Genomic DNA, 27263 nt, shown 5'->3' with positions numbered 1-27263 from the left:
ACCTGTTTGCAGTTATTGTAACAAGAATGGACACTGGAAGAGCCAATGCTGGGCTTTAAACAGGCATCCCCTGGGGTCAAGGACCGCACCCCGGGAGTAGAGATTGAAGGTCCAGAATCAACCAGCGACAAGAAAAGACTATGTATGTAGGTGCTTGCCCCTATGTACAGGTGATGATTGAAGGTGTCCGGTTTCAAGCTCTGATAGATACGGGGTCTCAGGTATCCACTATCCCACAGGGGGTTTTCTATAAATACTGGGGTACAGAAAGGTTGTGTGACCCTCAGGAAGCAGACTTGAGAGTAATTGCAGGAAACGGGAAACCAGTACCCAGACATGGCTACTGGAAGTCCACGGTGCAGGTGAGAAGACATGTGTTAGGAAGGCAAGGGGTGATTGTCACAAATGTTAGAGATGAGGGAGCAGCCGATTTCATTTTAGGCATGAATATTATGAGGCACTGTTTAGATGATATTGTCTGTGCACTGCATGCATCTCTCCCTCACTTGTCACCCCCAGGCCGGCGAGCTGCCCAACACCACCTCAAAACCCTTCAAGCAGAACAGAAGTTCGTGAATCATCATGGAGAAATCTCATCATGGAGAAATGGACTCAAGATATCCGAGCCCTTAGCCTACAGCCACAGACAGAGACAATTATTTGGTGCCGTGCCCGACCCGGGGTGAAAAATCAAGATTTCCAAGCGCTCTTGGAGCCCCTTCTGCTGGAAGACTGTCCCTTGGTGCGAGCTGCTCGAAGCCTTGTGACCGTACGGAATGGGAAGGTCCCAGTGAGGCTTATCAATCTCTCTCAAGTTGCTGTCCAGCTACCCAAGTACACCCCAGTGGCTACGTTACACCATCTGGACGTCAGGTATGTAGTCTCGAAGTCACAGGTGGTCCAATCTGGACCTGATCAGAGCCCTGCAGAACCTTGGTGGAACCAGCTGCAGATAGGAGACAAAGACACCCCAAGGAACAGGTGGAAGGAGTCATCCAGGTGGCTAAGAAACATCAAGAGGCTTTCAGCAAATTTCACCACAGACTTTGGCAGGACCGCCATGATCAAACATAGGATTCTCACTGGAGACAATCCCCCCATTAAAGAGAGGCATTGCCCTGTGGCTCCTGGGATGTATCAGACCAAAAATAAGATGCTGGTGGAGATGAAAGAGGCCGATGTCATCCAAGAAAGCCAGAGTCCGTGGGCTGCACCTTTGGTCTTGGTGAAAAAGAAAGATGGCACCATCCGCTTCTGCGTAGACTACCGGAAGCTAAACAACATGTCTCATAAGGATGCCTATCCTCTCCCTTGCATTGAAGAATCCTTGACTGCGTTGGGGTCTGCCGCCTACTTTTCCACACTGGATCTGACGAGCGGCTACTGGCAAGTGCCAATGGCAGAAGAGGACAGAGAGAAGACTGCATTTGTGACCCCCATGGGTCTCTTCGAGTTCAAAAGTATGCCCTTTGGGCTGTGCAATGCACCAGCTACTTTCCATCACCTAATGGAGCAATGCTTAGGGCATTTTAACTTCCAGAGTGTTTTATTGTATCTAGATGACGTCATAGTCTACTCTCGAACATATCAGGAACACCTGGATCACCTAAAAGAAGTTTTCCAAGTTCTTATCCGACATGGACTCAAGGTTAAGCCTTCCAAATGTCACTTACTAAAGCCTCAAGTGCACTACTTAGGACACTTCGTCTGTGCTCAAGGAGTCCAGCCTGATCCAGACAAAGTGAGTGCTGTGAAAGAGTGGCCTACGCCCAGGACGGTGCGAGACGTCCGAAGTTTCCTGGGGTTTGCTGTATATTACCGGCGTTTCATCCCTCATTTTGCTCAAATTGCCGGACCCTTGACTGAATTACTGAGAGGGACTGCCCCGGATAATTACAATGGGAGGCTTCCCATCCAGTGGGCCGAAGAACAAGAGGATGCCTTCCGAGCCCTGAAGTATCTCCTCACGGAACCCCCCATATTGGCATATCCTGACTACAGCCTGCCATTCTGCTTATACACAGACGCTAGCTTTGAAGGTCTGGGGGCGGTCTTATCCCAAGTGCAAGATGGCGATTGCCTATGCCAGCCGGCATCTTCGAGGTGCTGAGAAGAATGATGCTAACTACAGCTCCTTCAAGCTGGAACTCCTGGCCCTGGTTTGGGCTATTAGTGAGAAGTTTAACCTGTTGGGGACGAAGGGCGTATGCATACGCCCTTGCGTCCTGGTACTTAAGGACGAAGGATGTATCCATACGCCCGTGGGAATTTCGGTCCCCGCCGCACGCCGGACAGGGACCGGGCCGGGGTGACTGCTGATATCTATCAGCAGGCACCCCGTGCAAATGCCCATTTCATTAGACCCCCCTATGTCGGCGATCGGCGCAAATCGCAAGTGAATTCACACTTGCGATTTGCGCCGATTCCGGGTCATTACGGGTCTATGGTGACCCGGAATAGAAGGGGGATCGCGGTTGTCTAAGACAACTACGATCCCCCTACAGCGATAGGAGTGAGGTGGCAGGAGTGCCACCCCTCCTATCTCTGCTATTGGTGCTCTAGACGCGACCACCAATAGCAGATCAGGGGCGGAGGGGTTTACTTTCGTTTTCCCCTTCCTGCCCACCCACAATAGGCGGGGCAGGACGGTGAAAACGACGGGGACCGAACGCCGAAGGTCCACTTACCCCTCCGGAGGCTGCGGGCGACGGTGATCGGCGGGCGGCGACGGAGATCGGCGCGGGCGGAGTGCGGCGTGTGGCAGAGGACGGCGCCCTGGATCCTACGGAAGCCGGTAAGTTGCCTAGCAACATCTGGAGGGCTACAGTCTGAGACTGTAGCCCTCCAGATGTTGCAAAACTACAACTCCCAGCATGCCCAGACAGCTGTTTGCTGTTTGGGCATGCTGGAATATGTAGTTTTGCAACAGCTGGAGGGCTGCAGTTTGAGACCACTATATAGTGGTCTCTAAACTGTATCCCTCCAGATCTTGCAAAACTACAACTCCTAGCATGCTCAAACAGCTCTTTGCTGTCTGGACATGCTGGGATTTGTAGTTTTGCAACATCTGAAGGGTCACAGTTTGGAAATCACTGGGCAGTGGTCTATAAACTGTAGCCCTCCAGATGTTGCAAAACTGCAAATCCCAGCATGCTGAAACAGCATACAGCTGTCTCGGCATGCTGGGAGTTGTAGTTGCGTAACCTCCAGCTGTTACATAGTTACATAGTTAGTACGGTCGAAAAAAGACATATGTCCATCAAGTTCAACCAGGGAATTAAGGGGTAGGGGTGTGGCGCGATATTGGGGAAGGGATTTTATATTTCTTCATAAGCATTAATGTTATTTTGTTCCAGGAATGTATCTAATCCTGTTTTAAAGCTGTTAATTGTTTCTGCTGTGACCAGTTCCTGAGGTAGACCGTTCCATAAATTCACAGTCCTCACGGTAAAGAAGGCGTGTCGCCCCTTGAGACTAAACTTTTTCTTCTCCAGACGGAGGGAGTGCCCCCTCTTCTTTTGGGGGGTTTAACCTGGAACAGTTTTTCTCCATATTTTTTGTATGGGCCATTAATATACTTATATACGTTTATCATATCCCCCCTTAAACGTCTCTTCTCAAGACTAAACAATTGTAACTCCTTTAATCGTTCCTCATAGCTAAGATGTTCCATGCCCCATATGAGTTTAGTCGCACGTCTCTGCACCCTTTCCAACTCCGCAGTGTCCCTTTTATGGACAGGTGCCCAAAACTGAACAGCATATTCCAGGTAAGGCCGTACCAATGCTTTATAAAGGGGGAGTATTATGTCCCTGTCCCTTGAGTTCATGCCTCTTTTGATACATGACAATATCCTGCCGGCTTTGGAAGCAGCAGCCTGACATTGTGCTATTCTGTAGTCTGTGATCTACAAGTCACCCAGATCCTTCTCTACCAGTGACTCTGCCAGTTTAATCCCCTCTAAGACATATGACGCATGCAGGTTATTAGTACCCAGATGCATAACTTTACATTTATCCACATTGAACCTCATTTGCCAAGTGGATACCCAGACACTTAGTCTATCCAAGTCATCTTGTAACCTATACACATCCTCTATAGACTGTACCGTGCTACAAAGCTTGGTGTCATCTGCAAAGATAGAAACAGAGCTGTTAATACCATCCTCTATATCATTGATAAATAAATTAAACAACAGCGGGCCCAGTACTGAACCTTGGGGTACACCACTAATTACCGGGGACCAATCAGAGTACGAATCATTGACCACCACTCTCTGGGTACGATCCATGAGCCAGTGTTCAATCCAGTTACAAACTAAAGTTTCCAAACCCAAAGACCTTAACTTACCTGTCAGACGTCTATGAGGGACAGTATCAAATGCTTTAGCAAAATCCAGAAACACTATATCCACAGCCATTCCTCTGTCAAGGCTACTACTCACATCTTCATAAAAGCAAATTAGATTGGTTTGACAACTTCTATCCTTAGTAAACCCATGCTGGCTATCACTTATAATACTATTATCCCCTATGTATTCCTGTATGTAATCCCTTATAAGTCCTTCAAACAATTTACCCACAATGCACGTTAGACTTACCGGTCTATAGTTTCCTGGGGAAGACCTAGAGCCCTTTTTGAAGATTGGCACCACATTCGCGTTGCGCCAGTCCCTTGGCACAATACCAGACACCAGAGAATCTCTAAATATCATGAACAGGGGTACAGATATTACTGAACTTACCTCTCTAAGAACTCTTGGGTGCAATCCATCTGGCCCTGGAGATTTGCTTACATTTATATCATTTAACTTACCTTGTACCATCTCTACATTAAGCCAGTTCAGTACATTACATGATGTGTTACCAGCACTGACCTGTCCAATGTCAGCTCCTTTTTCCATAGTATATACAGAACTAAAGAACCCATTCAGTAGCTCCGCTTTCTCTTGATCGCCTGTGACAACCTCCCCATTATCATTATTAAGGGGTCCTACATGCTCTAAATAAAAAATATTTAGGATTAGTTTTGCTTTCTTTGGCCACCTGTCTCTCGTTTTGAATTTTTACTGTTTTTATTACATTTTTACAGATTTTATTAAGCTCTTTGTACTGTTTAAATGTTATCGCTGACCCATCAGATTTGTATTTTTTGAAGGCTAATATTTTGTTGTTTATTGCTCTTTTAACATCATTTGTCAGCCATGTAGGATTTAGTTTTAATCGTTTATATTTGTTCCCCTTTGGTATATATTTAGCTGTATAGTTATTTAGAGTTGATTTAACCCCTTAACGACCAAGGACGTACCGGTACGTCCTAGGTCCTGCTCTTCTGATATAACGCGTGGTTACACAGTAACCCCGCGTCATATCACGGGGGGCCCGGCGTCATAGTGAAGCCGGGACACGCCTCTAATAGCGCGCGGCGCCGATCGGCTAAAAGTGAAAGTTCCCGGCTAGCTCAGTCGGGCTGTTTGGGATAGCCGCGGCTAATCGCGGCATCCCGAACAGCTGACAGGACAGCGGGAGGGCCCCTTCCTGCCTCCTCGCTGTCCGATCGCCGAATGACTGCTCAGTGCCTGAGATCAGGGCATGAGCAGTCATGCGGCAGAATCGTTGATCACTGGTTTCTTATGAGAAACCAGTGATCAGCATAGGAGATCAGTGTGTTCAGTGTTATAGGTCCCTATGGGACCTATAACACTGCAAAAAAAAAGGGGAAAAAAAAGGGAATAAAGATCATTTAACTCCTCCCCTATTAAAAGTTTGAATCACCCCCCTTTTCCAATAAAAAAAAAACACAGTGTAAATAAAAATAAACATTTATGGTATCACCGCGTGCGGAAATGTCCGAATTATAAAAATATATAATTAATTAAACCGCTCGGTCAATGGCGTGCGCGCAAAAAAATTCCAAAGTCCAAATTAGTGCATTTTTGGTCACTTTTTATATCATTTAAAAATGAATAAGTCCTATCAATGCAAAAATGGTACCGTTAAAAACTTCAGATCACGGTGCAAAAAATGAGCCCTCATACTGCCCCATACACGGAAAAATAAAAAAGTTATAGGGGTCAGAAGATGACAATTTTAGGGGCGTGGTTTGGCCGCTGCTGAGTATGGCCGCATGTTAGAGCTGCTCCGCTAACAGCACACACTAAGCGGATTACTAGACCTGCTAGCGACTCTTAGGCCGACTGAAAAGTCACCCTAGCACCCATGGCGACCTTGAGCAGGAAGCGGAATGGAAAAGTGGGAGACCGCGGAGCTTTGCAGGACTTTTTCGCTCCGGGACGACAGGGAAGCCGTTTACACCAAGATGGCGCCGGGACGCGCGAACAGCAGAGCGAGGGACGCTTCTCCCAACGATCGCAAATTCCCCTACCTCAGAGAACAGGAAGGCCGGTCAGAGATAATGATGCCGCAGCACGTCCTGCCACACGGGCCTCGGCGGTGTGCGAACTTCCCAGACACTGGATCGTACAGCAGCCCGCACTGACTCAGCACCATGAGGACCCGCAGATCGGCGATGATACCCTCCCCCTCTCCCCTGGTGGATCGAAAGACCTGCAATACATTGCCAGCAGCTCCCCTGCGATGACTTCATCTTCCCCGCGGGTAAGCCCTGTTAAGCAAAAACCGAGGTTGGAGTCGGAAGGTCTGGGGGATTGGGGTGATGGGTCCATTATTTCTCCGAACCCACCCCAGAGTGAGCCGGACTTATTTGCTTCGTATCAAGCCTCTGACAAGCCGGTCTCAGAGACAGCTCTTAAAGATATGCTCCTACTATTGCGGTCCTCGATTACTAAGGACTTCTCTGAGATGCTTAACCCCATAAAAACCTCAGTTCAGGAAATAGATAAAAGAGTATCACATACTGAGGCAAAAATGGCAACCTTTGCTTCTGCCCACAATGGCCTTGTAGATGCCCACAATGCTTTAGACGACAAGGTGACTGCCATCCACAATAAATCTATTGATGCGGAAGACCGCAACCGACGAAACAATGTCAAATTCCGCGGCATACCAGAGACTATCCCCAACTCTCAACTGGCCACGTATGTGAAAGAATTGACTAAACATCTTTTACCTGATCTTGAAGTGTTCGAATATAGCATCGATAGAGCCCACCGAGTAGCTAGGCCCAAATCTGTTCCTGAGGACGCTCCGAGGGATGTATTGGCTCGCTATACTTTCTTTAAAACGAAAGACCTATTGCTGCAGTTCTCCAGGAAACATAGGTCTCTCCCGGATCCATATGCGGGACTCCAACTGTTTGTAGACCTTTCTGCTGCTACCTTGCAGGCGAGGAGGGACTTTCACCCACTGACCATGGAACTCAGACGTCTGGGAATATCCTACAGATGGGGATTCCCCACCAAAATCCTTGTGACCCGCCATAATAAGATGCATGCCTTTACCTCAGTAGATGATGGCTTTGCCGCTTTAGATGCTTGGGGATCTCGGAGCCCGGAACCAGGCGGCTCTCCCCCTCAAGATTCGGCTTCACCTTCCCTGGAAAATAAGCCCTGATTCTGATGATTCTGAACTGCCTGCCATCTACCCACTGTAGCATACACTCTGTGTGCTGTTGAGTGTGAAATTGTTCTTATTTCCTAGTTCTCCTATACACGTGCCCACAAACTGGTAAAGTGCGATATAGGTTCCACTGTATACCGGTATTGTCGTGTTTAATGTTTTCTTGTTTTAGGTGACGTTCGCATGCAGTGCTTTGAGATCGCATATCTACTCTGACCCAGCGTCTTTAGACGACCTGTGTTACTTATTCTTTTCACTGTTGTGGACTACACTGAGTATTTGATTGACATCGCGTGCATCTCTGATTGTCAAGCGGTACTACCTCCTGTTCGCCATATTTAACATCCGTGCGGTATAGTACCCCTATCCCTACCCTCCTCCCCTCTGTCCATTTTTCCTCTCTTCCCTCACCTTTGCTCCTTCCTGGCCCCCTGCCCTCTACCCTTCTTCCCTACCTTCCTTCCTTCTTCCCCCTGTTCTCTCAACTGAGTTATTAAGTGCCTTTCTATTAGATATGGGATTTACACTTATGTCCTATAATGTAAATGGACTCAATAGTCCATATAAGAGGAACTTTCTGTGGCGTGAGGTGGAACGTAACCCAGTAGACATTGTCTGTGTGCAAGAGACACATGTTTCCTCCAAAAATCCCCCCCCCTTGCGACACAGAAGATTCCCACTTATTGTGCATTCAGTTTATGATAAGAAGAAGAGAGGAGTGATGATTGCTATTAGAGACACACTAGCGGTACGCATAACTACCCAAGTGGTGGACCCCCAGAGTCGCTTTATCATCCTAGTGTGCTCTATTGATGATGTGGACTATACCCTTGTAAACCTGTATGCTCCCAATAGACGGCAAAATCGCTTTCTGAGGTCTGTTATGCTAAAAGTTAATTCTGTACGCAAAGGAGCCCTGATTATGTGTGGCGACTATAATTCAGTAGTTTCTGCTTCTCTAGACCAATCAACTCCTTTGACTCGTCGCCCTTTCTATCTTCATAATTTCCTGGTAGCCAATGATCTTTTTGACATCTGGCGTTTACAGCATGCCACAGAACGCGATTTTTCCTACTACTCACCTAAGAGCTGCACCTTCTCCAGGATTGATAACATATTTGTTGATAGGGGGTTAATTGACCGTATTGCTAAATCAGTCATTGGGAACCGGACGTGGTCGGACCATGCTCCTGTTAGCATTGAAATCTCTGGTAACACTGTTCAGTATAGTGATTTTGTCTGGCGGGCCAACTCACACCTCATAGCGCACTCCGAACATTCAGCTACAATTGAAGGGGCTCTTCTGGAATACTTTTCCCTTAATAGTACCCCGGATGTCTCCGAGCTGTCTGTTTGGCTTGCGCATAAGGCGGTGATTAGAGGCTCATTTATTCAGTTGGGATCCTTCCTTAAAAAACAAAGGTTGACTTCGGTCAATGAATCACTTAACAAGATTTCGGTGTTAGAATCACTTTTACAATTACACTACTCCGCGGATAATGCCTCCCTGTTAACTCAGGAACGTCTTCGCCTCCGAAGATTACTACTGTCAGACTTTGAGCGTGCCCTACATAGATCTCAAATGAAGTATTATACGCAGGATAATAAGACGGGATCTTTATTAGCCAGAAAGCTTAAACCAGCCCGCTTCAAACAACGCATACCTTCCATTAAACACCCTACTAAACACACTGTCCACCAGGCTCCCAGAGAGATTGCTACGGCTTTCAGGGACTACTATGAGAGCCTTTACAATATCCGAGCAGACCCCTCCTGTATCCAGCCTGATCAGGTTAAAATAGATTCCTTTCTCTCTACTCTCAATCTCCCTAAACTTTCCCCCTCTTCCTTAGCCTTGCTTAATACGCCTATCTCTCCTCAGGAGATCTCCGATGCTGTCAAATCCATCCCTTCCAAAAAGACCCCGGGACCAGACGGACTACCGAACGAATACTATAAACGCTATCTCCCAATTTTACTACCACATCTTCTTCCCGTCTTTAACAATGCTATGACGACCGGTTCTCTGCCACCTGACATGCTTGATGCTTTAATTACGACGATCCCCAAACCCGGCAAACCCATGGACTTAACTAACAACTTTAGACCAATATCGCTACTGAATAGTGACGCCAAACTTTATGCTAAGATATTGGCAAATCGCCTCCGCCCTCTAATGCCTAGCTTACTGAGTAGAGATCAGGTTGGTTTTACGGTAGGGAGACAAGCTCCCGATAACACTAGGCGGATCATTACGTTGTTGCAGCATTGTGAGAAATCTTTCACCCCTGCCGTATTCCTCACTTTAGATGCCGAAAAAGCGTTCGACAGAGTGAACTGGTGCTTTGTTTTCTCTGCTCTACGAGCTTTCGGCTTTGAGGGAGAGATCCTCACGGCAATTCAAGCCTTATACTCAAACCCAGTGGCACGAGTCTTCACTAATGGAGCTCTTTCGCACCGGTTCACTCTGTCGAATGGCACGCGGCAGGGATGCCCCCTCTCGCCCCTCATATTCCTGATAGCTATTGAACCTCTGGCACAATCTATCAGGCAGAACCGACTGATTAGGGGCATACCGGTGGGAGGAATTGAACACAAGCTTGCCCTTTTTGCGGACGATGTGATCTTGACGTTGACTGACCCAATGACCTCCATGCCGGCACTCTTTGACGTCATCCGTCTTTTTGGAGATCTTTCCTATTATAAATTGAACGTCAGCAAATCACAAATTTTACCAGTTAACATACCAGACGCTGACCTGGACCCTCTCAGACATTCCTTCCCCCTTGATTGGCAGCGTCGGTGCATCTCCTACTTGGGGATTCTACTTACCTCTCCTTCCTCCCAACTATTCTCTACTAATTTTCTACCGCTGCTTTCTTCTATTTCTCAATCTTGCAGAGAATACGGGAAACATATGGTCTCCTGGATGGGTCGAATCTCGGCATTTAAAATGCTCCTTCTGCCAAAATTATTGTACTTGTTTCGTACACTCCCGATCGCCATTCCGAGCTCGTTCTTCCAATCTATGAATAGAGTCATGGACTCCTTTTTGTGGCAATCTATTCGTCCTAGGGTCCCCAGATCAGTTCTTAATTGCACAAAGGGAAATGGCGGACTGGGTAGGCCTCATATTGAGGACTACTACAGAGCATGCATTCTGGATCAGGCGAGGTTTTGGTGGTCGGGAGATGCGAATAAAAAATGGGTAGCTTTAGAACAACATTTTAGCCCTCAGTGCTGCCTTAAATCTAGACTACTAGCCCCAGACCCAAAGAGACTAGTTCCCAAAACTGGGATTTCTGCTATTGACATTACAGACAAGATTTGGAGACTGAATGTACGTCAGGCCCCTAATGGTCAACCCTGCCCACTATCTACTATACCCCTGGATGTCCTACATCTATGCATCCCAGACCTCAATCTGACTGGTTGGCCGGACTTGGGCGTTATGTCGGTCAGGGATCTATTGGATGAACATGGACTTCTCCACTTCCCCTCCCTCAGACATAGGTTCCCCATCCCGCAAAAGGACTTCTATAAGAGTCTACAAATTAGGAGCTATCTAGCGACTGGCCAACTGCAAAAGGTCACCCTACCTCCGAGATTACTGGGATATCTGGGAGTGTCTGGCTCATGTGCCGGAGGAATCACCTTTTTTTATGGTTTTCTGGGGCAGAGATCGGAGTTACTCCACCATACATACATGAGCAGGTGGGAGAGGGACTTGGGAATTGAGATCGCCCCAGAGCAGTGGCAGACCGCCTTTCGTGACATCAACTCCTACTTTAAATGTACTAATCACCAGGAGACCTTGTACAAAACAATCTACAGGTGGTATTTCACCCCCACCAGATTGCACAAGATTGACCCTTCCCTTCCATCTGTATGCTGGAGAGGGTGCGGAGAGGCGGGCTCCCTGCTACATATTCTTTGGGAATGTCCGAAGATACAACCATTGTGGAGGGGGGCTGCTTTGACTGTAGATCGGCTCCTGGGCCTACAGGTTCAATTGGAACCATCTACAGCCTTGCTGCTACTAGATTTAGATAAGTACCCTTCTAATTCTAGACACGTAGTAGCACATGTGCTGATGTCCACCAAATTGCTCATTGCTAGGAAATGGAGATCCCCTGATCTTCCATGCTTATCGGAAATCTTGGCTTATGTTAATTTCTCTTGTGCATGTGAACGTGCCTATGCTTTAGCTAACTCTAATGATCATAGATTCCTTAGAAGATGGGACTTGTGGATACATAGCCCCCACTACTGTTAATTATAGGGGTTGCTATCAGTACTTCTCGTTTTCCTTGTCCCCCTTTCCCTCTCACTCCTTTCCCCTTACCCGGCTTTCTTTCCGCTTCTCTCTTTGTACCGCACACGCACAATCTTTCTATACTGTTAAAGGCTGCAGCCTTAGGGCCTAGATACCAGCTAGTTCTTCTCCTGATGATATTCATGTTTTCGGTTTGTACCCTATGCAACCAATAGTGTTTTGTTCTGATGGTTTATTGTACTGAGTACTCTGTCGCCCTATAGACACGCCTGATGTAGCGAATGTCGATTAGTTCCTATGTTGCTGTGTATTTTGTACTATTCCAAATTGTCAGGAATAGAAATGTTCTCCTTGTGTTATATATTGAAATTTAATAAAAATATAAAATAAAAAAAAATAAAAAAGAAGATGACAATTTTAAACGTATTAATTTTCCTGCATGTAGTTATGATTTTTTCCAGAAGTCCGACAAAATCAAACCTATATAAGTAGGGTATCATTTTAATCGTATGGACCTACAGAATAAATATCAGGTATCATTTTTACCGAAAAATGTACTACGTAGAAACGGAAGCCCCCAAAAGTTACAAAACAGTGTTTTTTTTTCAATTTTGTCGCACAATGATTTTTTTTCCCTTTTCACCGTAGATTTTTGGGCAAAATGACTGACATCATTACAAAGTAGAATTGGTGGCGCAAAAAATAAGCCATCATATGGATTTTTAGGTGCAAAATTGAAAGAGTTATAATTTTTTAAAGGCAAGGAGCAAAAAACGAAAATGCAAAAACGGAAAAAACCCCGGTCCTTAAGGGGTTAAAGATGTCCCATTTACCTTCTGTATCAGTATTTGACAACACCTCCCCCCAGTCTATGTCCTGTAGTGCAGCCCTCAGCCCAGGGAAGTTTGCCTTTTTAAAGTTATATGTTTTTGCCTTCCCCGCCTGTCTTTGTTTTCTACATTTTAAGTGAAAAGTAACTATATTGTGGTCGCTATTCCCAAGGTTTTCCCGCACAGTTACATTACCAACCAGCTCTGCGTTGTTGGAAATGATCAGATCCCACAAGGCATCACTTCTTGTTGGGTCCTCCACAAACTGGCCCATAAAATTATCCTGCAATAAATTTAGGAATTGACGCCCCTTTGTAGTTTTAGCCAACCCCGGACCCCAATCTATATCTGGATAGTTAAAATCTCCCATTATTACCACTGTACCTGCCCGGGCGGCCCTCTCTATTTGTTTATACAGCCGACCTTCTATCTCTTCAGTGATATTAAGGGGTCTGTAGATTACCCCAAATATTATTTTTTCAGTATTTCCCTCCTTTTGTAATTCTACCCACAGTGATTCCACATCCTCAGAATCATCACACACTATGGCATCGTTCACACTGACTTTCATACCACTTCTTACATACAGACAGACTCCACCACCTTTTCTGTTCATTCTATCCTTGCGAAACAATGTTAACCCTGCAGATTAACAGCCCAGTCATGTGAGGAGTCCAGCCATGTCTCAGTGACCCCAACTATATCACCAGCCATGTCTCAGTGACCCCAACTATATCACCAGCCATGTCTCAGTGACCCCAACTATATCACCAGCCATGTCTCAGTGACCCCAACTATATCACCAGCCATGTCTCAGTGACCCCAACTATATCACCAGCCATGTCTCAGTGACCCCAACTATATCACCAGCCATGTCTCAGTGACCCCAACTATATCACCAGCCATGTCTCAGTGACCCCAACTATATCACCAGCCATGTCTCAGTGACCCCAACTATATCACCAGCCATGTCTCAGTGACCCCAACTATATCACCAGCCAGGTCTCGGTGACCCCAACTATATCACCAGCCATGTCTCAGTGACCCCAACTATATCACCAGCCATGTCTCAGTGACCCCAACTATATCACCAGCCACGTCTCAGTGACCCCAACTATATCACCAGCCATGTCTCAGTGACCCCAACTATATCAATATGTTCCTCCAGTATCAAGGCCTCAAGCTCCCCCATTTTATTTGCTAGGCTTCTGGCATTTGTGAACGTACACTTTACATTTCCATCCTTTATGTTATTGGGGTTAATGGGATTCAAGGGTGTAAGTTTTATTTTCCTATGAAGCCTATTCCTATTAACTATTCTAACCCCTCCCTCCGCTCCACCCCCAGGTACATTTATAATTCCCACCTCTCTATCTACACCATCTTCCCCCTCTTTGCTGTAGGTTGCCTCCCCCCAAGTCCCTAGTTTAAATACTCCTCCACCCTTCTAGCCATCTTCTCCCCAAGCACAGCGCCCCATCCCCATTGAGGTGCAGCCCGTCCCTACGGTAGAGCCGGTAACCGACAGCGAAGTCAGCCCAGTTCTCCATGAACCCAAACCCTTCCTTCCTACACCAGCTTCTGAGCCACTTGTTTACCTCCCTGATCTCCCGCTGCCTCTCTGGTGTGGCTCGTGGTACTGGTAGTATTTCAGAAAATACTACCTTGGAGGTCATTGCCTTAAGCTTGCGGCCTACGTCCCTGAAATCATTTTTAAGGACACTCCACCTACCTCTTACTTTGTCATTGGTGCCAATATGTACCATGACTGCTGGGTCCTCTCCAGCCCCGCCCAGCAACCTGTCAACCCGATCCGCGATGTGCCGAACTCGTGCGCCAGGCAGACAACACACTGTTCGGCGATCCCGGTCTTTGTGACAGATTGCCCTGTCTGTCCCCCTAATAATTGAGTCCCCCACCACTAGTACCTGTCTGGCCTGCCCTGTACTCCTCCCTCCCTCCTTACTGGAGCAGACACCCCCATGGCGGTCAGAGGCGGTATCCTGCTGCAGTTCTGCTAGCTCTGTAATGGCATCCCCCTCATCTGCCAAGCGGGCAAACTTGTTGGGGTGTGCCAGTTCAGGACTAGCCTCCCTGACACTTTTTACCCTACCCCTCTTTCTAACTGTAACCCAGCTAACTGCCTGACTGTCCTGCAACTCCGTCCCACTGTCCTCCCCCACCTCTATTCCCGAGAGTGCCTGCTCAGTGAGCACGAGACTCCTCTCCATGTTGTTAATGCTTCTCATTGTTGCCAGTCGCCCCTCTAGATGCAGGATCTGGGCTTCCAAACGGACAACTAGCACACATCTCGCACAACAATATGCACCCTCAAACTGTTGTTCAAGGATTGCAAACATTGAACAGGATGTACATTGGACTGCACTTTCCAACATGGAGGCCATCTAGTTATGGGGATTTCACAAATGTATAGGAAAAAACAGACAGTCAAAATTACACTTAAAATTTTTTGTAGACCTTGTGGGTTCAGAAATTAACACTCACAGCGATCTCAACCTCCTGCTTTCAAAAACTCCTGTTTTTGTAACTCCTCTTTCAGGCCCCCTCTTACACAGCAACACTCAGAAGCAACACCCTTCGGCGATTAGTACATGCTGGGAGTTGTAGTTTTGCAACAGCTGGAGGCACACTGGTTGGAAAATACTGTTAGGTGACAGAACCTAACTAAAGGTTTTCCAACCAGTGTGCCTCCAGCTGTTGCAAAAGTACAACTCCCAGCATGCACAGTATGTCAGTACATGCTGGGAGTTGTAGTTTTGCAACAGCTGGAGGCACACTGGTTGGAAAATACTGTTAGGTAACAGAACCTAACTGAAGGTTTTCCAACCAGTGTGCCTCCAGCTGTTGCAAAAGTACAACTCCCAGCATGCACAGTATGTCAGTACATGCTGGGAGTTGTAGTTTTGCAACAGCTGGAGGCACACTGGTTGGAAAATACTGTTAGGTAACAGAACCTAACTGAAGGTTTTCCAACCAGTGTGCCTCCAGCTGTTGCAAAAGTACAACTACCAGCATGCACTGTCAGTGCATGCTGGGAGTTGTGGTTTTGAAACAGCTGGAGGTTTGCCCCCCATGTGAACGTACAGGGTACATTCACACGGGCAGGTTTACAGTAAGTTTCCTGCTTCAAGTTTAGTCTGCGGCAAATTTTTTGCCGCAGCGCAAACTCCTAACGGGAAACTCACCGTAACCCGCCAGTGCAAATGTACCCTAAAAACACTACACTACACTACCACATAATAAAGAGTAAAACAGTACATATACACCCCCTTACACTGTCCCCCCCAATAAAAATGAAAAACGTATTGTACGGCATGGTTTCCAAAACGGAGCCTCCAGCTGTTGCAAAACAACAACTCCCAGCATTTCTGGACAGCCACTGACTGTCCAGGCATTCTAGGAGTCAAGCAACAGCTGGAGGCACCCTGTTTGGGAATCAGTGACGTAGAATAACCCTATGTCCACCCCTATGCAATTCCTAATTTAGTCCTCAAATGCGCATGGCGCTCTCTCACTTCAGAGCCCTGTCGTATTTCAAGGAAACAGTTTAGGGCCACATATGGGGTATTTCCGTAATCGGGAGAAATTGCACTACAAATTTTGGGGGGCTTTTTCTCCTTTTACCCCTTATGAAAAGGAAAAGTTGGGGGTTACACCAGCCTGTTAGTGTAAAAAAATAAAATGTTTACACTAACATGCTGGTGTTGCCCCATACTTTTTATTTTCACAAGCAGTAAAAGGAAAAAAAGCCCCCCAAAATTAGTAACGCAATTTCTCCTGAGTACGGAATTACCCCATATGTGGGTGTAAAAGGCTCTGCGGGCGCACAACAAGGCTCAGGAGTGAGAGCGCACCATGTATATTTGAGGCCTAAATTCGTGATTTGCACAGGGGTGGCTGATTTTACAGTGGTTCTGACTAGGGATCAACCGATTATAGGTATGGCCGATATTATCGGCCGATAATCACGATTTTGGGCATTATCGGTATCGGCAATTACCTTGCCGATAAGCCGATAATGCCCCGCCCCCCGCACCGCGACCAACCCCCCCGACCCGCGACCGCCCCCCCGACCTGCCGCACCGTGACCGCCCCCCCGACCCACTGCACCGCGTCGCACCCCCCACCGTGATGCTGGGCAGTATACCGGTATGGATTTTTGCCCATACCGCTATACCGGTCGGGCCCCTCCCCCACCCTCCGAGTCAATAAAAAAAAATTAAACTTACCCCTAATGGGGGTGGTCCGAGCCATCCATCGTTCCTGTAGTGTCCGGGGGCGTTCCGGTCCGGGCTGTCCTTCTTCTCCAGCGGTCATCTTCTCCACTCCGGGCAGGCTCCGGCCTAGTAGCTGCATAGACGCCGCTACGCCGTGACGTCAGGTGCGTCGCTGCACACGGGCGTCACTGCACAGCGGCGTCTATGCAGCGTACTAGGCCGGAGCCTGCCCGGAGTGGAGAAGTTGACCGCCGGAGAAGAAGGTCAGCCCACACCGGTTCACCCTCCACTCGGAATGCCCCCGGACACTACAGGAAGGATGGATGGCCCGGACCACCTTGACAGGTAGGGGGAGAGAAGCGGGTGGTGGCAGCGGCGGCCTATGGCACCGCAAAAGCCACTTCAGTGCATTGATTTAAAGCGCCCGCTTTAAATCAATGATCTGCAGCGGTGTCACGGGGGGTTAAATAGCCGATAACTTATACCGGAATATCGGTATAAGTTATCGGCTATCGGCCCTAACCTCCACCGATTATCGGTATCGGCCCTAAAAAAACGATATCGGTCGATCCCTAGTTCTGACATAAACGCAAAAACATAAATACCCACATGTGACCCCATTTTGGAAACTACACCCCCCACGGAACGTAACAAGGGGTATAGTGAGCATTTACACCCCACAGGTGTTCGACAAATTTTCATTAAAGTTGGATGGGAAAATGAAAAAAAAAATTTCACTAAAATGCTGGTGTTACCCTAAATTTTTCATTTTCACAAGGGAAAATAGGAAAAAAGCCCCCCAAAATTTGTAACCCCATTTCCTCTGAGTAAGAACATACCCCATATGTGGATGTAAAGTGCTCGGCGGGCGCATTACAATGCTCAGAAGAGAAGGAGCGCCATTGGGATTTTGAAGAGAAAATGTGTCCGGAATTGAAGGCCACATGAGTGTTACACCGAGCGCTCCGGGTCCCCGCTCCTCCCCGGAGCGCTCGCAGTGTTCACCTTGTCGCAGCGCCCCGGTCAGACCCGCTGACCGGGAGCGCTGCATTAGTGTCTCTGGCGGGGATGCGACCCGCGATGCGGGACGCGCCCGCTCGCGCTTCGCACCCCAGTCTTCTTACCCGACCTGTCCTCCGTCTGTTCAGTCCCGGCGCGCGCGGCCCCGCTCCCTAGGGCGCGCGTGCCGGCTCTCTGCGATTTAAAGGGCCAGTGCGCCGCTGATTGGCGCCTGGCCCAATTAGTGCATTCACCTGGGCCCTAGCCTATATTACCTCACTTCCCCTTCCCATCATTGCCGGATCTTGTTGCCCTTGTGCCAGTGAAAGCCTTTCCTTGTATGTCCCAAGCCAGTGTTCCAGACCTTCTGCCGTTGCCCCTGACTACGATCCTTGCTGCCTGCCCCGACTTTCTGCTACGTCCGACCTTGCTCTTGCCTAATCCCTTGTACCACGCCTATCTCAGCCGTCAGTTGGGGTTGAGTCACTATTGGGTGGAACGACCTGGGGGTTACCTGCCGCAGCAAGTCCATCCCGCTTTGCGGCGTGCTCTGGTGAAAACCAGTAACCCCTTAGACTCCGTTCCCCTGGTACGGCCCACGTCATCACCCCACTGACACAGAGGATCCACCACCAGTATCCTCACAGTACCCGGATCCTGACAATGAGTTTACAAAGCCCCCATAGTGCCAGAACAATGGACCCCCCCACATGTGACCCCATTTAGGAAACTACACCCCTCGTGTAATGTAATAAGGGGTACAGTGAGCATTTACGCCCCACATGTGTCTGACAGATTTTTGGAACATTGGTCCGTGAAAATGAAAAATGTTATTTTTCATTTGCACAGTCCACTGTTCCAAAGATCTGTTAAACGCCAGTGGGGTGTAAATACTCACTGCACCCCTTATTAAATTCTGTGAGGGGTGTAGTTTCCAAAATGGGGTCACATGTGGGGGGGTCCACTGTTCTGGCACCACAGGGGGCTTTATAAACGCACATGGCCCCTGACTACCATTCCGAACGAATTCTCTTTCCAAAAGCTCAATGGCGCTCCTCCTCTTCTGAGCATTGTATTTCGCCTGCAGAGCATTTAACGTCCTAACATGGGGTATTTCCATACTCAGAAGAGAAGGGGTTACAAATTTTGGGGGGCATTCTCTCCCATAACCCTTTGTAAAAATGGTAAATTTGGGGAAGAAACTGCACTTTAGTGAACATTTTTTTTTTCATTTACAAATCCTATTTTAACGAAAAGTCGTCAAACACCTGCGTGGTGTTAAGGCTCACTGGACCCCTTGTTACATGCCTTGAGGGGTGTAGTTTCCAAAATGGTATGGCATGTGGGGTTTTCTGCTGTTCTGGCACCATAGGGGCTTCCTAAATGTGACATGCCCCCCAAAAACCATTTCAGCAAAATTCACTCTCCAAAATCCGATTGTTGCTCCTTCCCTTCTGAGCCCTCTACTGCGCCCGCCGAACACTTGACATAAACATATGAGAAATTTCCTTACTCGAGAGAAATTGGGTTACAAATTTTTGGAGGCTTTTTCTCCTATTACCCCTTGTAAAAATTCAAAAACTGGGTCTACAAGAACATGCGAGAACATTTTCTCCTTCACTTTGCTGCTATTCCTGTGAAACACCTAAAGGGTTAACAAACTTACTAAATGTCATTTTGGATACTTTGAGGGGTGCAGTTTTTATAATGTGGTCATTTGTGGGGTATTTCTAATAGGAAGGCCCTTCAAATCCACTTCAAACCTGAACTGGTCCCTGAAAAATTTCGATTTTGAAAATTTTGTGAAAAATTGGAAAATTGCTGCTGAACTTTGAAGCCCTCTGATGTCTTCCAAAATTAAAAACATCTCAACTTTATGATGCAAATATAAAGTAGACATATTGTATTTGTGAATCAATATATAATTTATTTGGAATGTCTATTTTCCTTACAAGCAGAGAGCTTCAAAGTTAGGAAAATGCTAAATTTTCAAATTTTTCATCAAATTTTGGAATTTTTCACCAAGAAATGATGCAAGTATCGACAAAAATTTACCACTACCATAAAGTAGAATATGTCACGAAAAAACTATCTCGGAATCAAATTTATAAGTAAAAGCATCCCAGAGTTATTAATGCTAAGTGACAGTGGTCATATTTGCAAAAAATGCTCCCGTCCTTAGGGTTATAATAGGCTCCGTCCCCAAGGGGTTAAAGACTATCTGGCTGCTACCCCCTTCACGGTCTACACTGATAACAACCCCTTGGCCCATTTGAACATTGCTAAGTTGGGAGCTCTTGAACAGCATTGGGTCTCTCGGTTGGCCAACTATGAATTTAACATCAAGTACCGCAGCGGAAAAACCAATGTCAAAGCGGATGTACTTTCTCGCATGGCCCCGGGAGAAGCACCTCCTGCTGAAGATGTGTGGGAAGATGTAGAAATGCCCCCCTTCTACCGAAGGTTCGTGAGCCAGAATCCTCTAACTGCCCAGGTGGGTGACGGACCTGAATCTCCCAAGGTCTCTGAAGATTTGTCTACCTGGAAGACGCTTCAGGATGAGAGCAGAGTTATCGGGGACCTCCTCGTTTATTGCCTCCACAAGAAAGTGCCTACCCGGGTGCGCAAGGCCCATGGAGACTTCGAATTGAAGCAACTGTGGTGGCAGAGAAACCGCCTGTTCCTGCACAAGGGGTTGGTCTACCGAAATTCCCTAGACCCAGTCTCTGGAGACCGCATACACCAGATTGTGGTTCCCCGGAGGGATGCAGCCATGGTTCTGAATGCTTATCATGACCAATCCAGACACTTCGGGGTCCATAAGACAGAGATCACCGTCAGAAGGAGATTTTACTGGATTGGAATGCGGGGAGACATCGAGAAATGGTGTGCCGAGTGCTCCGTGTGCAACGTGATAAAGAACCCCCGGCGGGATGCAAGAGCCCCTTTGCATCCCATCTGTACAGAAAGATCGAATCAAATTGTTGCCTTGGACCATGTGAAGCTGGCCCCCACTCGATCTGGCTATTGTCATACTCTAACAATGGTGGATCATTACTCCAAGTGGGTGGTCGTGGTCCCTGTCAAGGATCTTACCGCCAAGACTGCTGCTCAACTCTTCTATCGGCATTGGATCCAACCGTTGGGGTGTCCCGAATCGGTCCTCACGGATCGGGGAACCACCTTTGAAGCCCAGTTGTTCCAAGAACTTTGCCGGTTGCATGATTGCAAGAAGCTCCGGACAACGGCCTACCATCCCCAAGGGAATGGACTCTGTGAGAGGATCAATCAAGTGTTCATCCAGATGCTCAGAGCAGCCTCTGTCTCGAAGCATGAAGAGTGGCCTCAGCTGCTGCCAGAACTCCTGGAAATCTACAACAACACTGTTCATTGCTCTACGGGGTATACGCCCTTTTTCTTGATGATGGGCCGACACGGCCAATTGCCAAAGGATTGAACCTTTGGACTACAGGCACCTTTCAACAATTCTCCTCAAGCTTCCCAAGATTGGGTGTCAGAGCATCGACGAAGAATTGCGGAAGCCAAGGACATCGTTGAGAAGAAAATGGGTGAAGTTCATGAGCGACAGCAGACAGATTATAATCGGCATGCTTCGGCTCAGCCCTTGCAGCTTGGAGATAAAGTGTGGCTCAGAAAATTTCCTAGAACCCATAAATTGGACTCCCTGTGGGAAACTGAGCCATATACCATCACTGCAGTTCCTTACCCTGAAACGGACGTATATGTGATACAAAAAGATGGGTTCGAGCCACAGGTGGTTCACCGGAATAGGATAAAAGTGTGCCGGAAAGAAGATACGCTTAGCCCATCGCCTCCTCTTCCTCTTGATCCACCTGCTACTTCTACTCCACCTCCAACCAGGCCTGTGAGAGAGTATGTGCCGGGAGAAGGAATTCATCCCACTATGGACGTTCCTTTGTTCCCATCTCAGCAGCCTACCATGTATTGGGGCATACCGTTCCCAGCTCCATCCAGTCAGCCGACATTGGTCGCACCAACCAGTCAGTTGCCAGTAGCTATTGCCCCATGTCAACCACCATTGATCGCTACACCCAACCTCAGTCCTGCTCCAGTGACCGCTTTGGACATTGAAGCCACTACTCCATCTGTCTTAAGAGAACCCCTCAGTTTTACCGAAGAGATTGCTCCTGTTTCCAGCCCTCCAGCTGGTCCCTCGGGGACTGAAGTTCTTGAAGAATCCTAAAGTGATGGAACTCCTGATGACTCGGAGGTGGTGTTGCGGCGTTCTCAAAGGACTACACAGGGCAAACTACCCATAAGGTACCAGGAATCACATTTAGTACCTGCACACATGGTACCTTTGATAACCCACTTCAATGTTCCACCAATAACTTTCCAGTACCCTAGATTACTCACTTAATGTACTACTTCAAAATTTCTCTAGTACATACACAAAAATAAATAAATATCTCACTTAAGTAACACTTAAGGAATTGTAGCACATTTATACCCAATTCCTGCCACTGTTAGGTACACTTCTTCTTTTCTCTTTTCATTGCATGTGTGAGATGCTCTGCCTGGCCAGTAGGTGCTCTTGCAAATTCAGAAAATAAACACGTAATTCTTAGAATAACCTGGATAGGTTGTTTTGAAAGTGCTCAAGGGGTAAGTAGCGTGTAATCGATAGACCCTAGAAGCCACCCTTACTGTGACCTAGCTTCCGGCTAGCCAGTATACCCTTTTTGTGTACTAACTAACAGGTAACTTATTGTTGGCATACAGAATATGTGAGATAATACAAAATGTCTAGTCAGCTTGATGCAAAAGGTAAATAGAGCTGTACTAATATCTAGTAAGCCTTATGTATAGAGGTATGTGCTAATGTTCAGTTTAGCCTCATCAGAATGTATAGAGAGCTAATAAAAATGTCTTAGGCAGCTATCTAATTGTCTAGAGAGACCTAATTGCCTAGTAAGCTTCAAAATGTATCATAAGTTTAATTAAGTTATATGGGAAGCTAGAAACTAAGGGATAGATAGCTTCTTTAAATGTCTAGATAGCATTCAATTGTCTAGATAGCATTCAATTGTCTAGATAGAATCAAAATATGTTTAGTCTACTTAGGATGTATAGCAAGTGTATAGTTCATCCTGTTCTATAGCATCCTGTTTTAGTCCTAGTCCCTCTGTCTCAGGGGACAGACGTCGAGGCCGACTTATCTTTAGTAAGGGGGTTTTTGGAGTCCCAGTACCGCATTCTATACGGTACTTATTTCTTTATGAGTCCCCATAGCCAAAGTCCCTAGGACGTAGGGATCCCTGTAATCTAGTCTACCCCTAGTCGCTTCTATTCTAATGTATAATCAGTAATTTATGCATAGGTTAATGTAAATAGCATAGTATATGTAGATAAATGGTTAATTACTTGTTTCCATTAGTGTTGCAGGACCTGCGGGTCATGTGACAAGGTGAACTCTATGGTATTTGGCTTAAGGACCTTAGGAGGCCCTGTGACGTAAGCAATCCCATCACACCATGTAAGGTGAGGCAGACGTTCGGACCAATCAGATTCGCCACACCCCTGCCCATATAAGGGAGCGGCGGCCATGTTTCTCTCTCTTACCTCGTGGGCTGTAAAGCAAGCAAGACCTGTACATCAGTAATCGCAGTGAGTTAGGCCCGAGCCTTGCGGCAAGTATCACCCCCAAACACTCTGCAGCATCTCCGGACCTAATACCTCCCCTAAATCCGGACGGATCTGCAAATCTATTCCTAAATTACGAGACTTATTGTCTAGCTCTTGGTCCGCAACTACTGCCAGTCGCTAAGTAACCAAAGGACTGTTTGTATGAGACTGTTACTATGCCGTGAATATTGCAAGCACTTCAGTAAACGTTATTCAAATTCAAGTTCAAATCTCCTTGTGGACCTTCAGTTATTTTATGCACCTATCGTTACTGGGAAGGGCGGCGATAGGCCAGAACACTGATTCAGCATACCAGCCCTCAGCCTGGTGTCATGAACTCTAGGGTTAACATTAACCCCTTATATACCTATACCATACAACCACTACCATACACCCCCCCCCCCCCCCCCCAAGGGCTACCACAGTATCTTGGCCGCTTACTATAAGGGCCTGTTAATGAGACATGCGGTCAGGCATACAGTGGGTTAATGTGCTTGGCACTCAGCTACGTTGTATCTATACGTGCGGACACATCTCCTGATTCCGGCGTTGGGTTGGGGAAAGCGTTTGGCCCGAGCGCTGCATACTGTGCCTGGCACCGGATATGTTGTCAGACACCGTCTTTCTCCCACATATGCGCTAGCAGCCGGCAGCATCGCACGGCTCCCCGCCACTGTAGGCGCGCACCGAAAGAACTTGCCAGGACACCGTAACTGTGAGTTGATCATCCTTTCATTTTACAGTGCTGTCCCTAGCATGGACCTCAGGCTGATGGTATCTTGTATATATGCTTTATTTTGCTGGAATCATTAGATTAGTCCTGAGCTCAATTGTGCCATAAAACCAAGATTTGGTGGCACTATTCTCTTATTCTGTCATGACTGTAACTGGGGGTGTAATTGTATCAGCATTCTTAAGTAATTTTCCTTGATATATAGGACAGATTGCATAAATATACTGTCCTTACTTGTCTTGGACACACATTGTGAAGAGCCCCTCATAAGGTCACCAACTCTGGTGAACCGAAACACGTAGGGAATTGTGTATGGTCCGGTTGTTGGATACTGATTATTTGCCGTTAAAATCTGTTTGGGCACTATGATTGGTCCTATTTTTTGTTGTTATACGCGAACTTTGTTATATAATTTGGCAGTATATTTTATTATAGATAAGGAAAGAACAGAATGTCCAGCGCAAATAGATGCGGAACTGAGCAATTTATTGCAGAATATCACCTCAGTACAAGGATATATTGGACCACTGTCCATTATGGGGGAGATTTATCAAAACCTGTGCAGAGGAAAACTTGCCCAGTTGCCCATAGCAACCAATCAGATTGCTTCTTTCATTTTTCACAGGCCTTCATAAAAATGAAAGAAGCAAGCTGATTGGTTGCTATGGGCAACTGGGCAAGTTTTCCTCTGCACTGGTTTTAATAAATCTCCCCCTATGTCCTTGTACTGAGGTGATATTCTGCAATAAATTGCTCCGTTCCACATCTATTTGAGTTGGACATTCTGTTCTTTCCTTATCTACAAGCACTAGGCGCAGCCCACGACAGTCCGAGCGATTCAGGCTTTGAGGGATAGAGCTGAGAACTTGTGGCTGCTTACTATATTTTATTATTTACTAACTGTGAGTCTCATCTGTGTCTATATTAGGGTTAGGTATCCTCTGTGACTACAATATTCACTAAATATAATATATATATATATAGATGTAGAAAAAGCGCAGCACTCCTCAAATACGTGAAAAAAAGTAGTGGTTTATTGGCTCACATAGCAGCAACGTTTCTGTTCTACCATAGGACCATTTTCAAGCTCAGAGCTTGAAAATGGTCCTATGGTAGGACAGAAACGTTGCTGCTATGTGAGCCAATAAACCACTACTTTTTTTCACGTATTTGAGGAGTGCTGCGCTTTTTCTACATCTATATTACATGGACTTTGATCGGGTCTGAGGCGCTGGCACCCGCTGCTGTATTGGATAAGTAGTGCTGCAGATTTTCTTCATTTATATATATATGTATGTATATATATATATATATATATATATGTATAATATATATATATGTGTGTGTGTTTCTTAACAGCATTTATTAATTAGTTTTATTTCACATCTCCCCTGTTTCATACTTTATGATTATTTTTGGAAGTCTCCTTCATCTAGACATCATATTTATCTACGAGTTAGTTACAGTGAGAATGAGCTCATTAATCACAGGCCTATAAATATGACGTCACTGACTAGCAAGCTTCAGATCTATAACATTACAGTGACGTGACCGAACCTGTCCGCTTTGTACTCTCTGGTTGCCGGACACTAGAACTTCTCCCTGGGGAGTCGCACCAACCAGTGTCCGCTCCACAGTCTGCTCTAGAGGCGCATGGGCGCCCATACGTCACAGTGCGTAGAGACGGAATGACGTCAGGACGTAGCACGTGGTGTTAGAGACGCAGGCTACGTTGCTCTGAGTTAGGAGACGCCCGCGCGGTGTTCTGGCCGGTGACCGCTGTCCGGCTGTGCTCTGAGGTGGCGGCTAATCCCGATGGGCTCTTTATGAATCTCCAGGTACCGACCTCATTATCCTCCCGTCCTCTACCTGTATTTTCTTAGGTCACCTCCTGATGGCGCTCATCTCATGTGGCTGATGTTAGTTTCTTATTCAAGAATTTACTAAAATAATACATTTTTATATAATGTAGATAAAAGCATTATTGGTATATTTGTAATGGTTTAGGGGGTTAGGGTTAGCAGGGTTGGGATTTATGGCAGTGAATGGAAGCATAGGTGGGGGAGGGGTGAATAGGAGCAGGGGTGGGGGGGATGAATGGAAGCAGAGGTGGGAAGTGGGAGGGGGGATGAATGGAAGCAGAGGTGGGAGATGAATGGAAGCAGTAGCGGGTGGGGGGTGGAGGTGAATGGAAGCAGTAGCAGGGGTGGTGGTGGTGAATGGAAGCAGTAGCAGGGGGGTGAATGGAAGCAGTAGCAGGGGGGGGTGGTGGTGAATGGAAGCAGTAGCAGGGGGTGAATGGAAGCAGTAGCAGGGGGGTGAATGGAAGCAGTAGCAGGGGGGGGGTGGTGGTGAATGGAAGCAGTAGCAGGGGGGTGAATGGAAGCAGTAGCAGGGGGGTGAATGGAAGCAGTAGCAGGGGGGTGAATGGAAGCAGTAGCAGGGGGGGGTGGTGGTGAATGGAAGCAGTAGCAGGGGGGTGAATGGAAGCAGTAGCAGGGGGGGGTGGTGGTGAATGGAAGCAGTAGCAGGGGGGTGAATGGAAGCAGTAGCAGGGGGGTGAATGGAAGCAGTAGCAGGGGGGTGAATGGAAGCAGTAGCAGGGGGGGTGAAGGGAAGCAGTAGCAGGGGGGGTGAATGGAAGCAGTAACAGGGGGGGTGAATGGAAGCAGTAACAGGGGGGGTGAATGGAAGCAGTAGCAGGGGGGGGGGGTGAGTGGAAGCAGTGGTGGGTTTATGGGGGATGAATGTAAGCAGTGGCATGGGTGGGAGGTGAATGGAGGCAGGGGTGGGTTGGTGGGTGACTGGGGTGTGAATGGAAGCAGTGACAGTGGTGGGTGAGTTTATGGAGGGTGAATGTAAGCAGTGGCTGGTGGGTGGGAGGTGAATAGAAGCATGGGTGGGTGGGTGGCTGGGGGTGAATGGAAGCAGTGGCAGGGGTGGATGGAGGGAGAATGGAAGCAGTGGCAGGGGTAGGTGAAT

The 27263-nt window shown here is 47.2% G+C and overlaps 1 protein-coding gene across 2 annotated transcripts in view; it reads right to left on the bottom strand.

Moving 5' to 3' along the window:
• The window catches only part of ZNF410 (zinc finger protein 410), a 103405-nt gene extending 77441 nt beyond the window's left edge, over window positions 1–25964 (bottom strand). For both annotated transcript variants that reach the window (XM_056553712.1, XM_056553713.1), the window contains exon 1: window positions 25839–25964. The gene's annotated coding sequence lies outside the window, so the exon portion shown is untranslated. The remainder of the gene's footprint in view (window positions 1–25838) is intronic.
• Window positions 25965–27263: the final 1299 nt, after the last annotated feature.

This window comes from Hyla sarda, unplaced genomic scaffold (assembly GCF_029499605.1).
Source record: "Hyla sarda isolate aHylSar1 unplaced genomic scaffold, aHylSar1.hap1 scaffold_356, whole genome shotgun sequence".
Taxonomy (NCBI): domain Eukaryota; kingdom Metazoa; phylum Chordata; class Amphibia; order Anura; family Hylidae; genus Hyla; species Hyla sarda.
The sequence above is the reverse complement of the archived record's forward strand: the minus strand, read 5'-3'. Positions and strand labels throughout refer to the sequence as shown.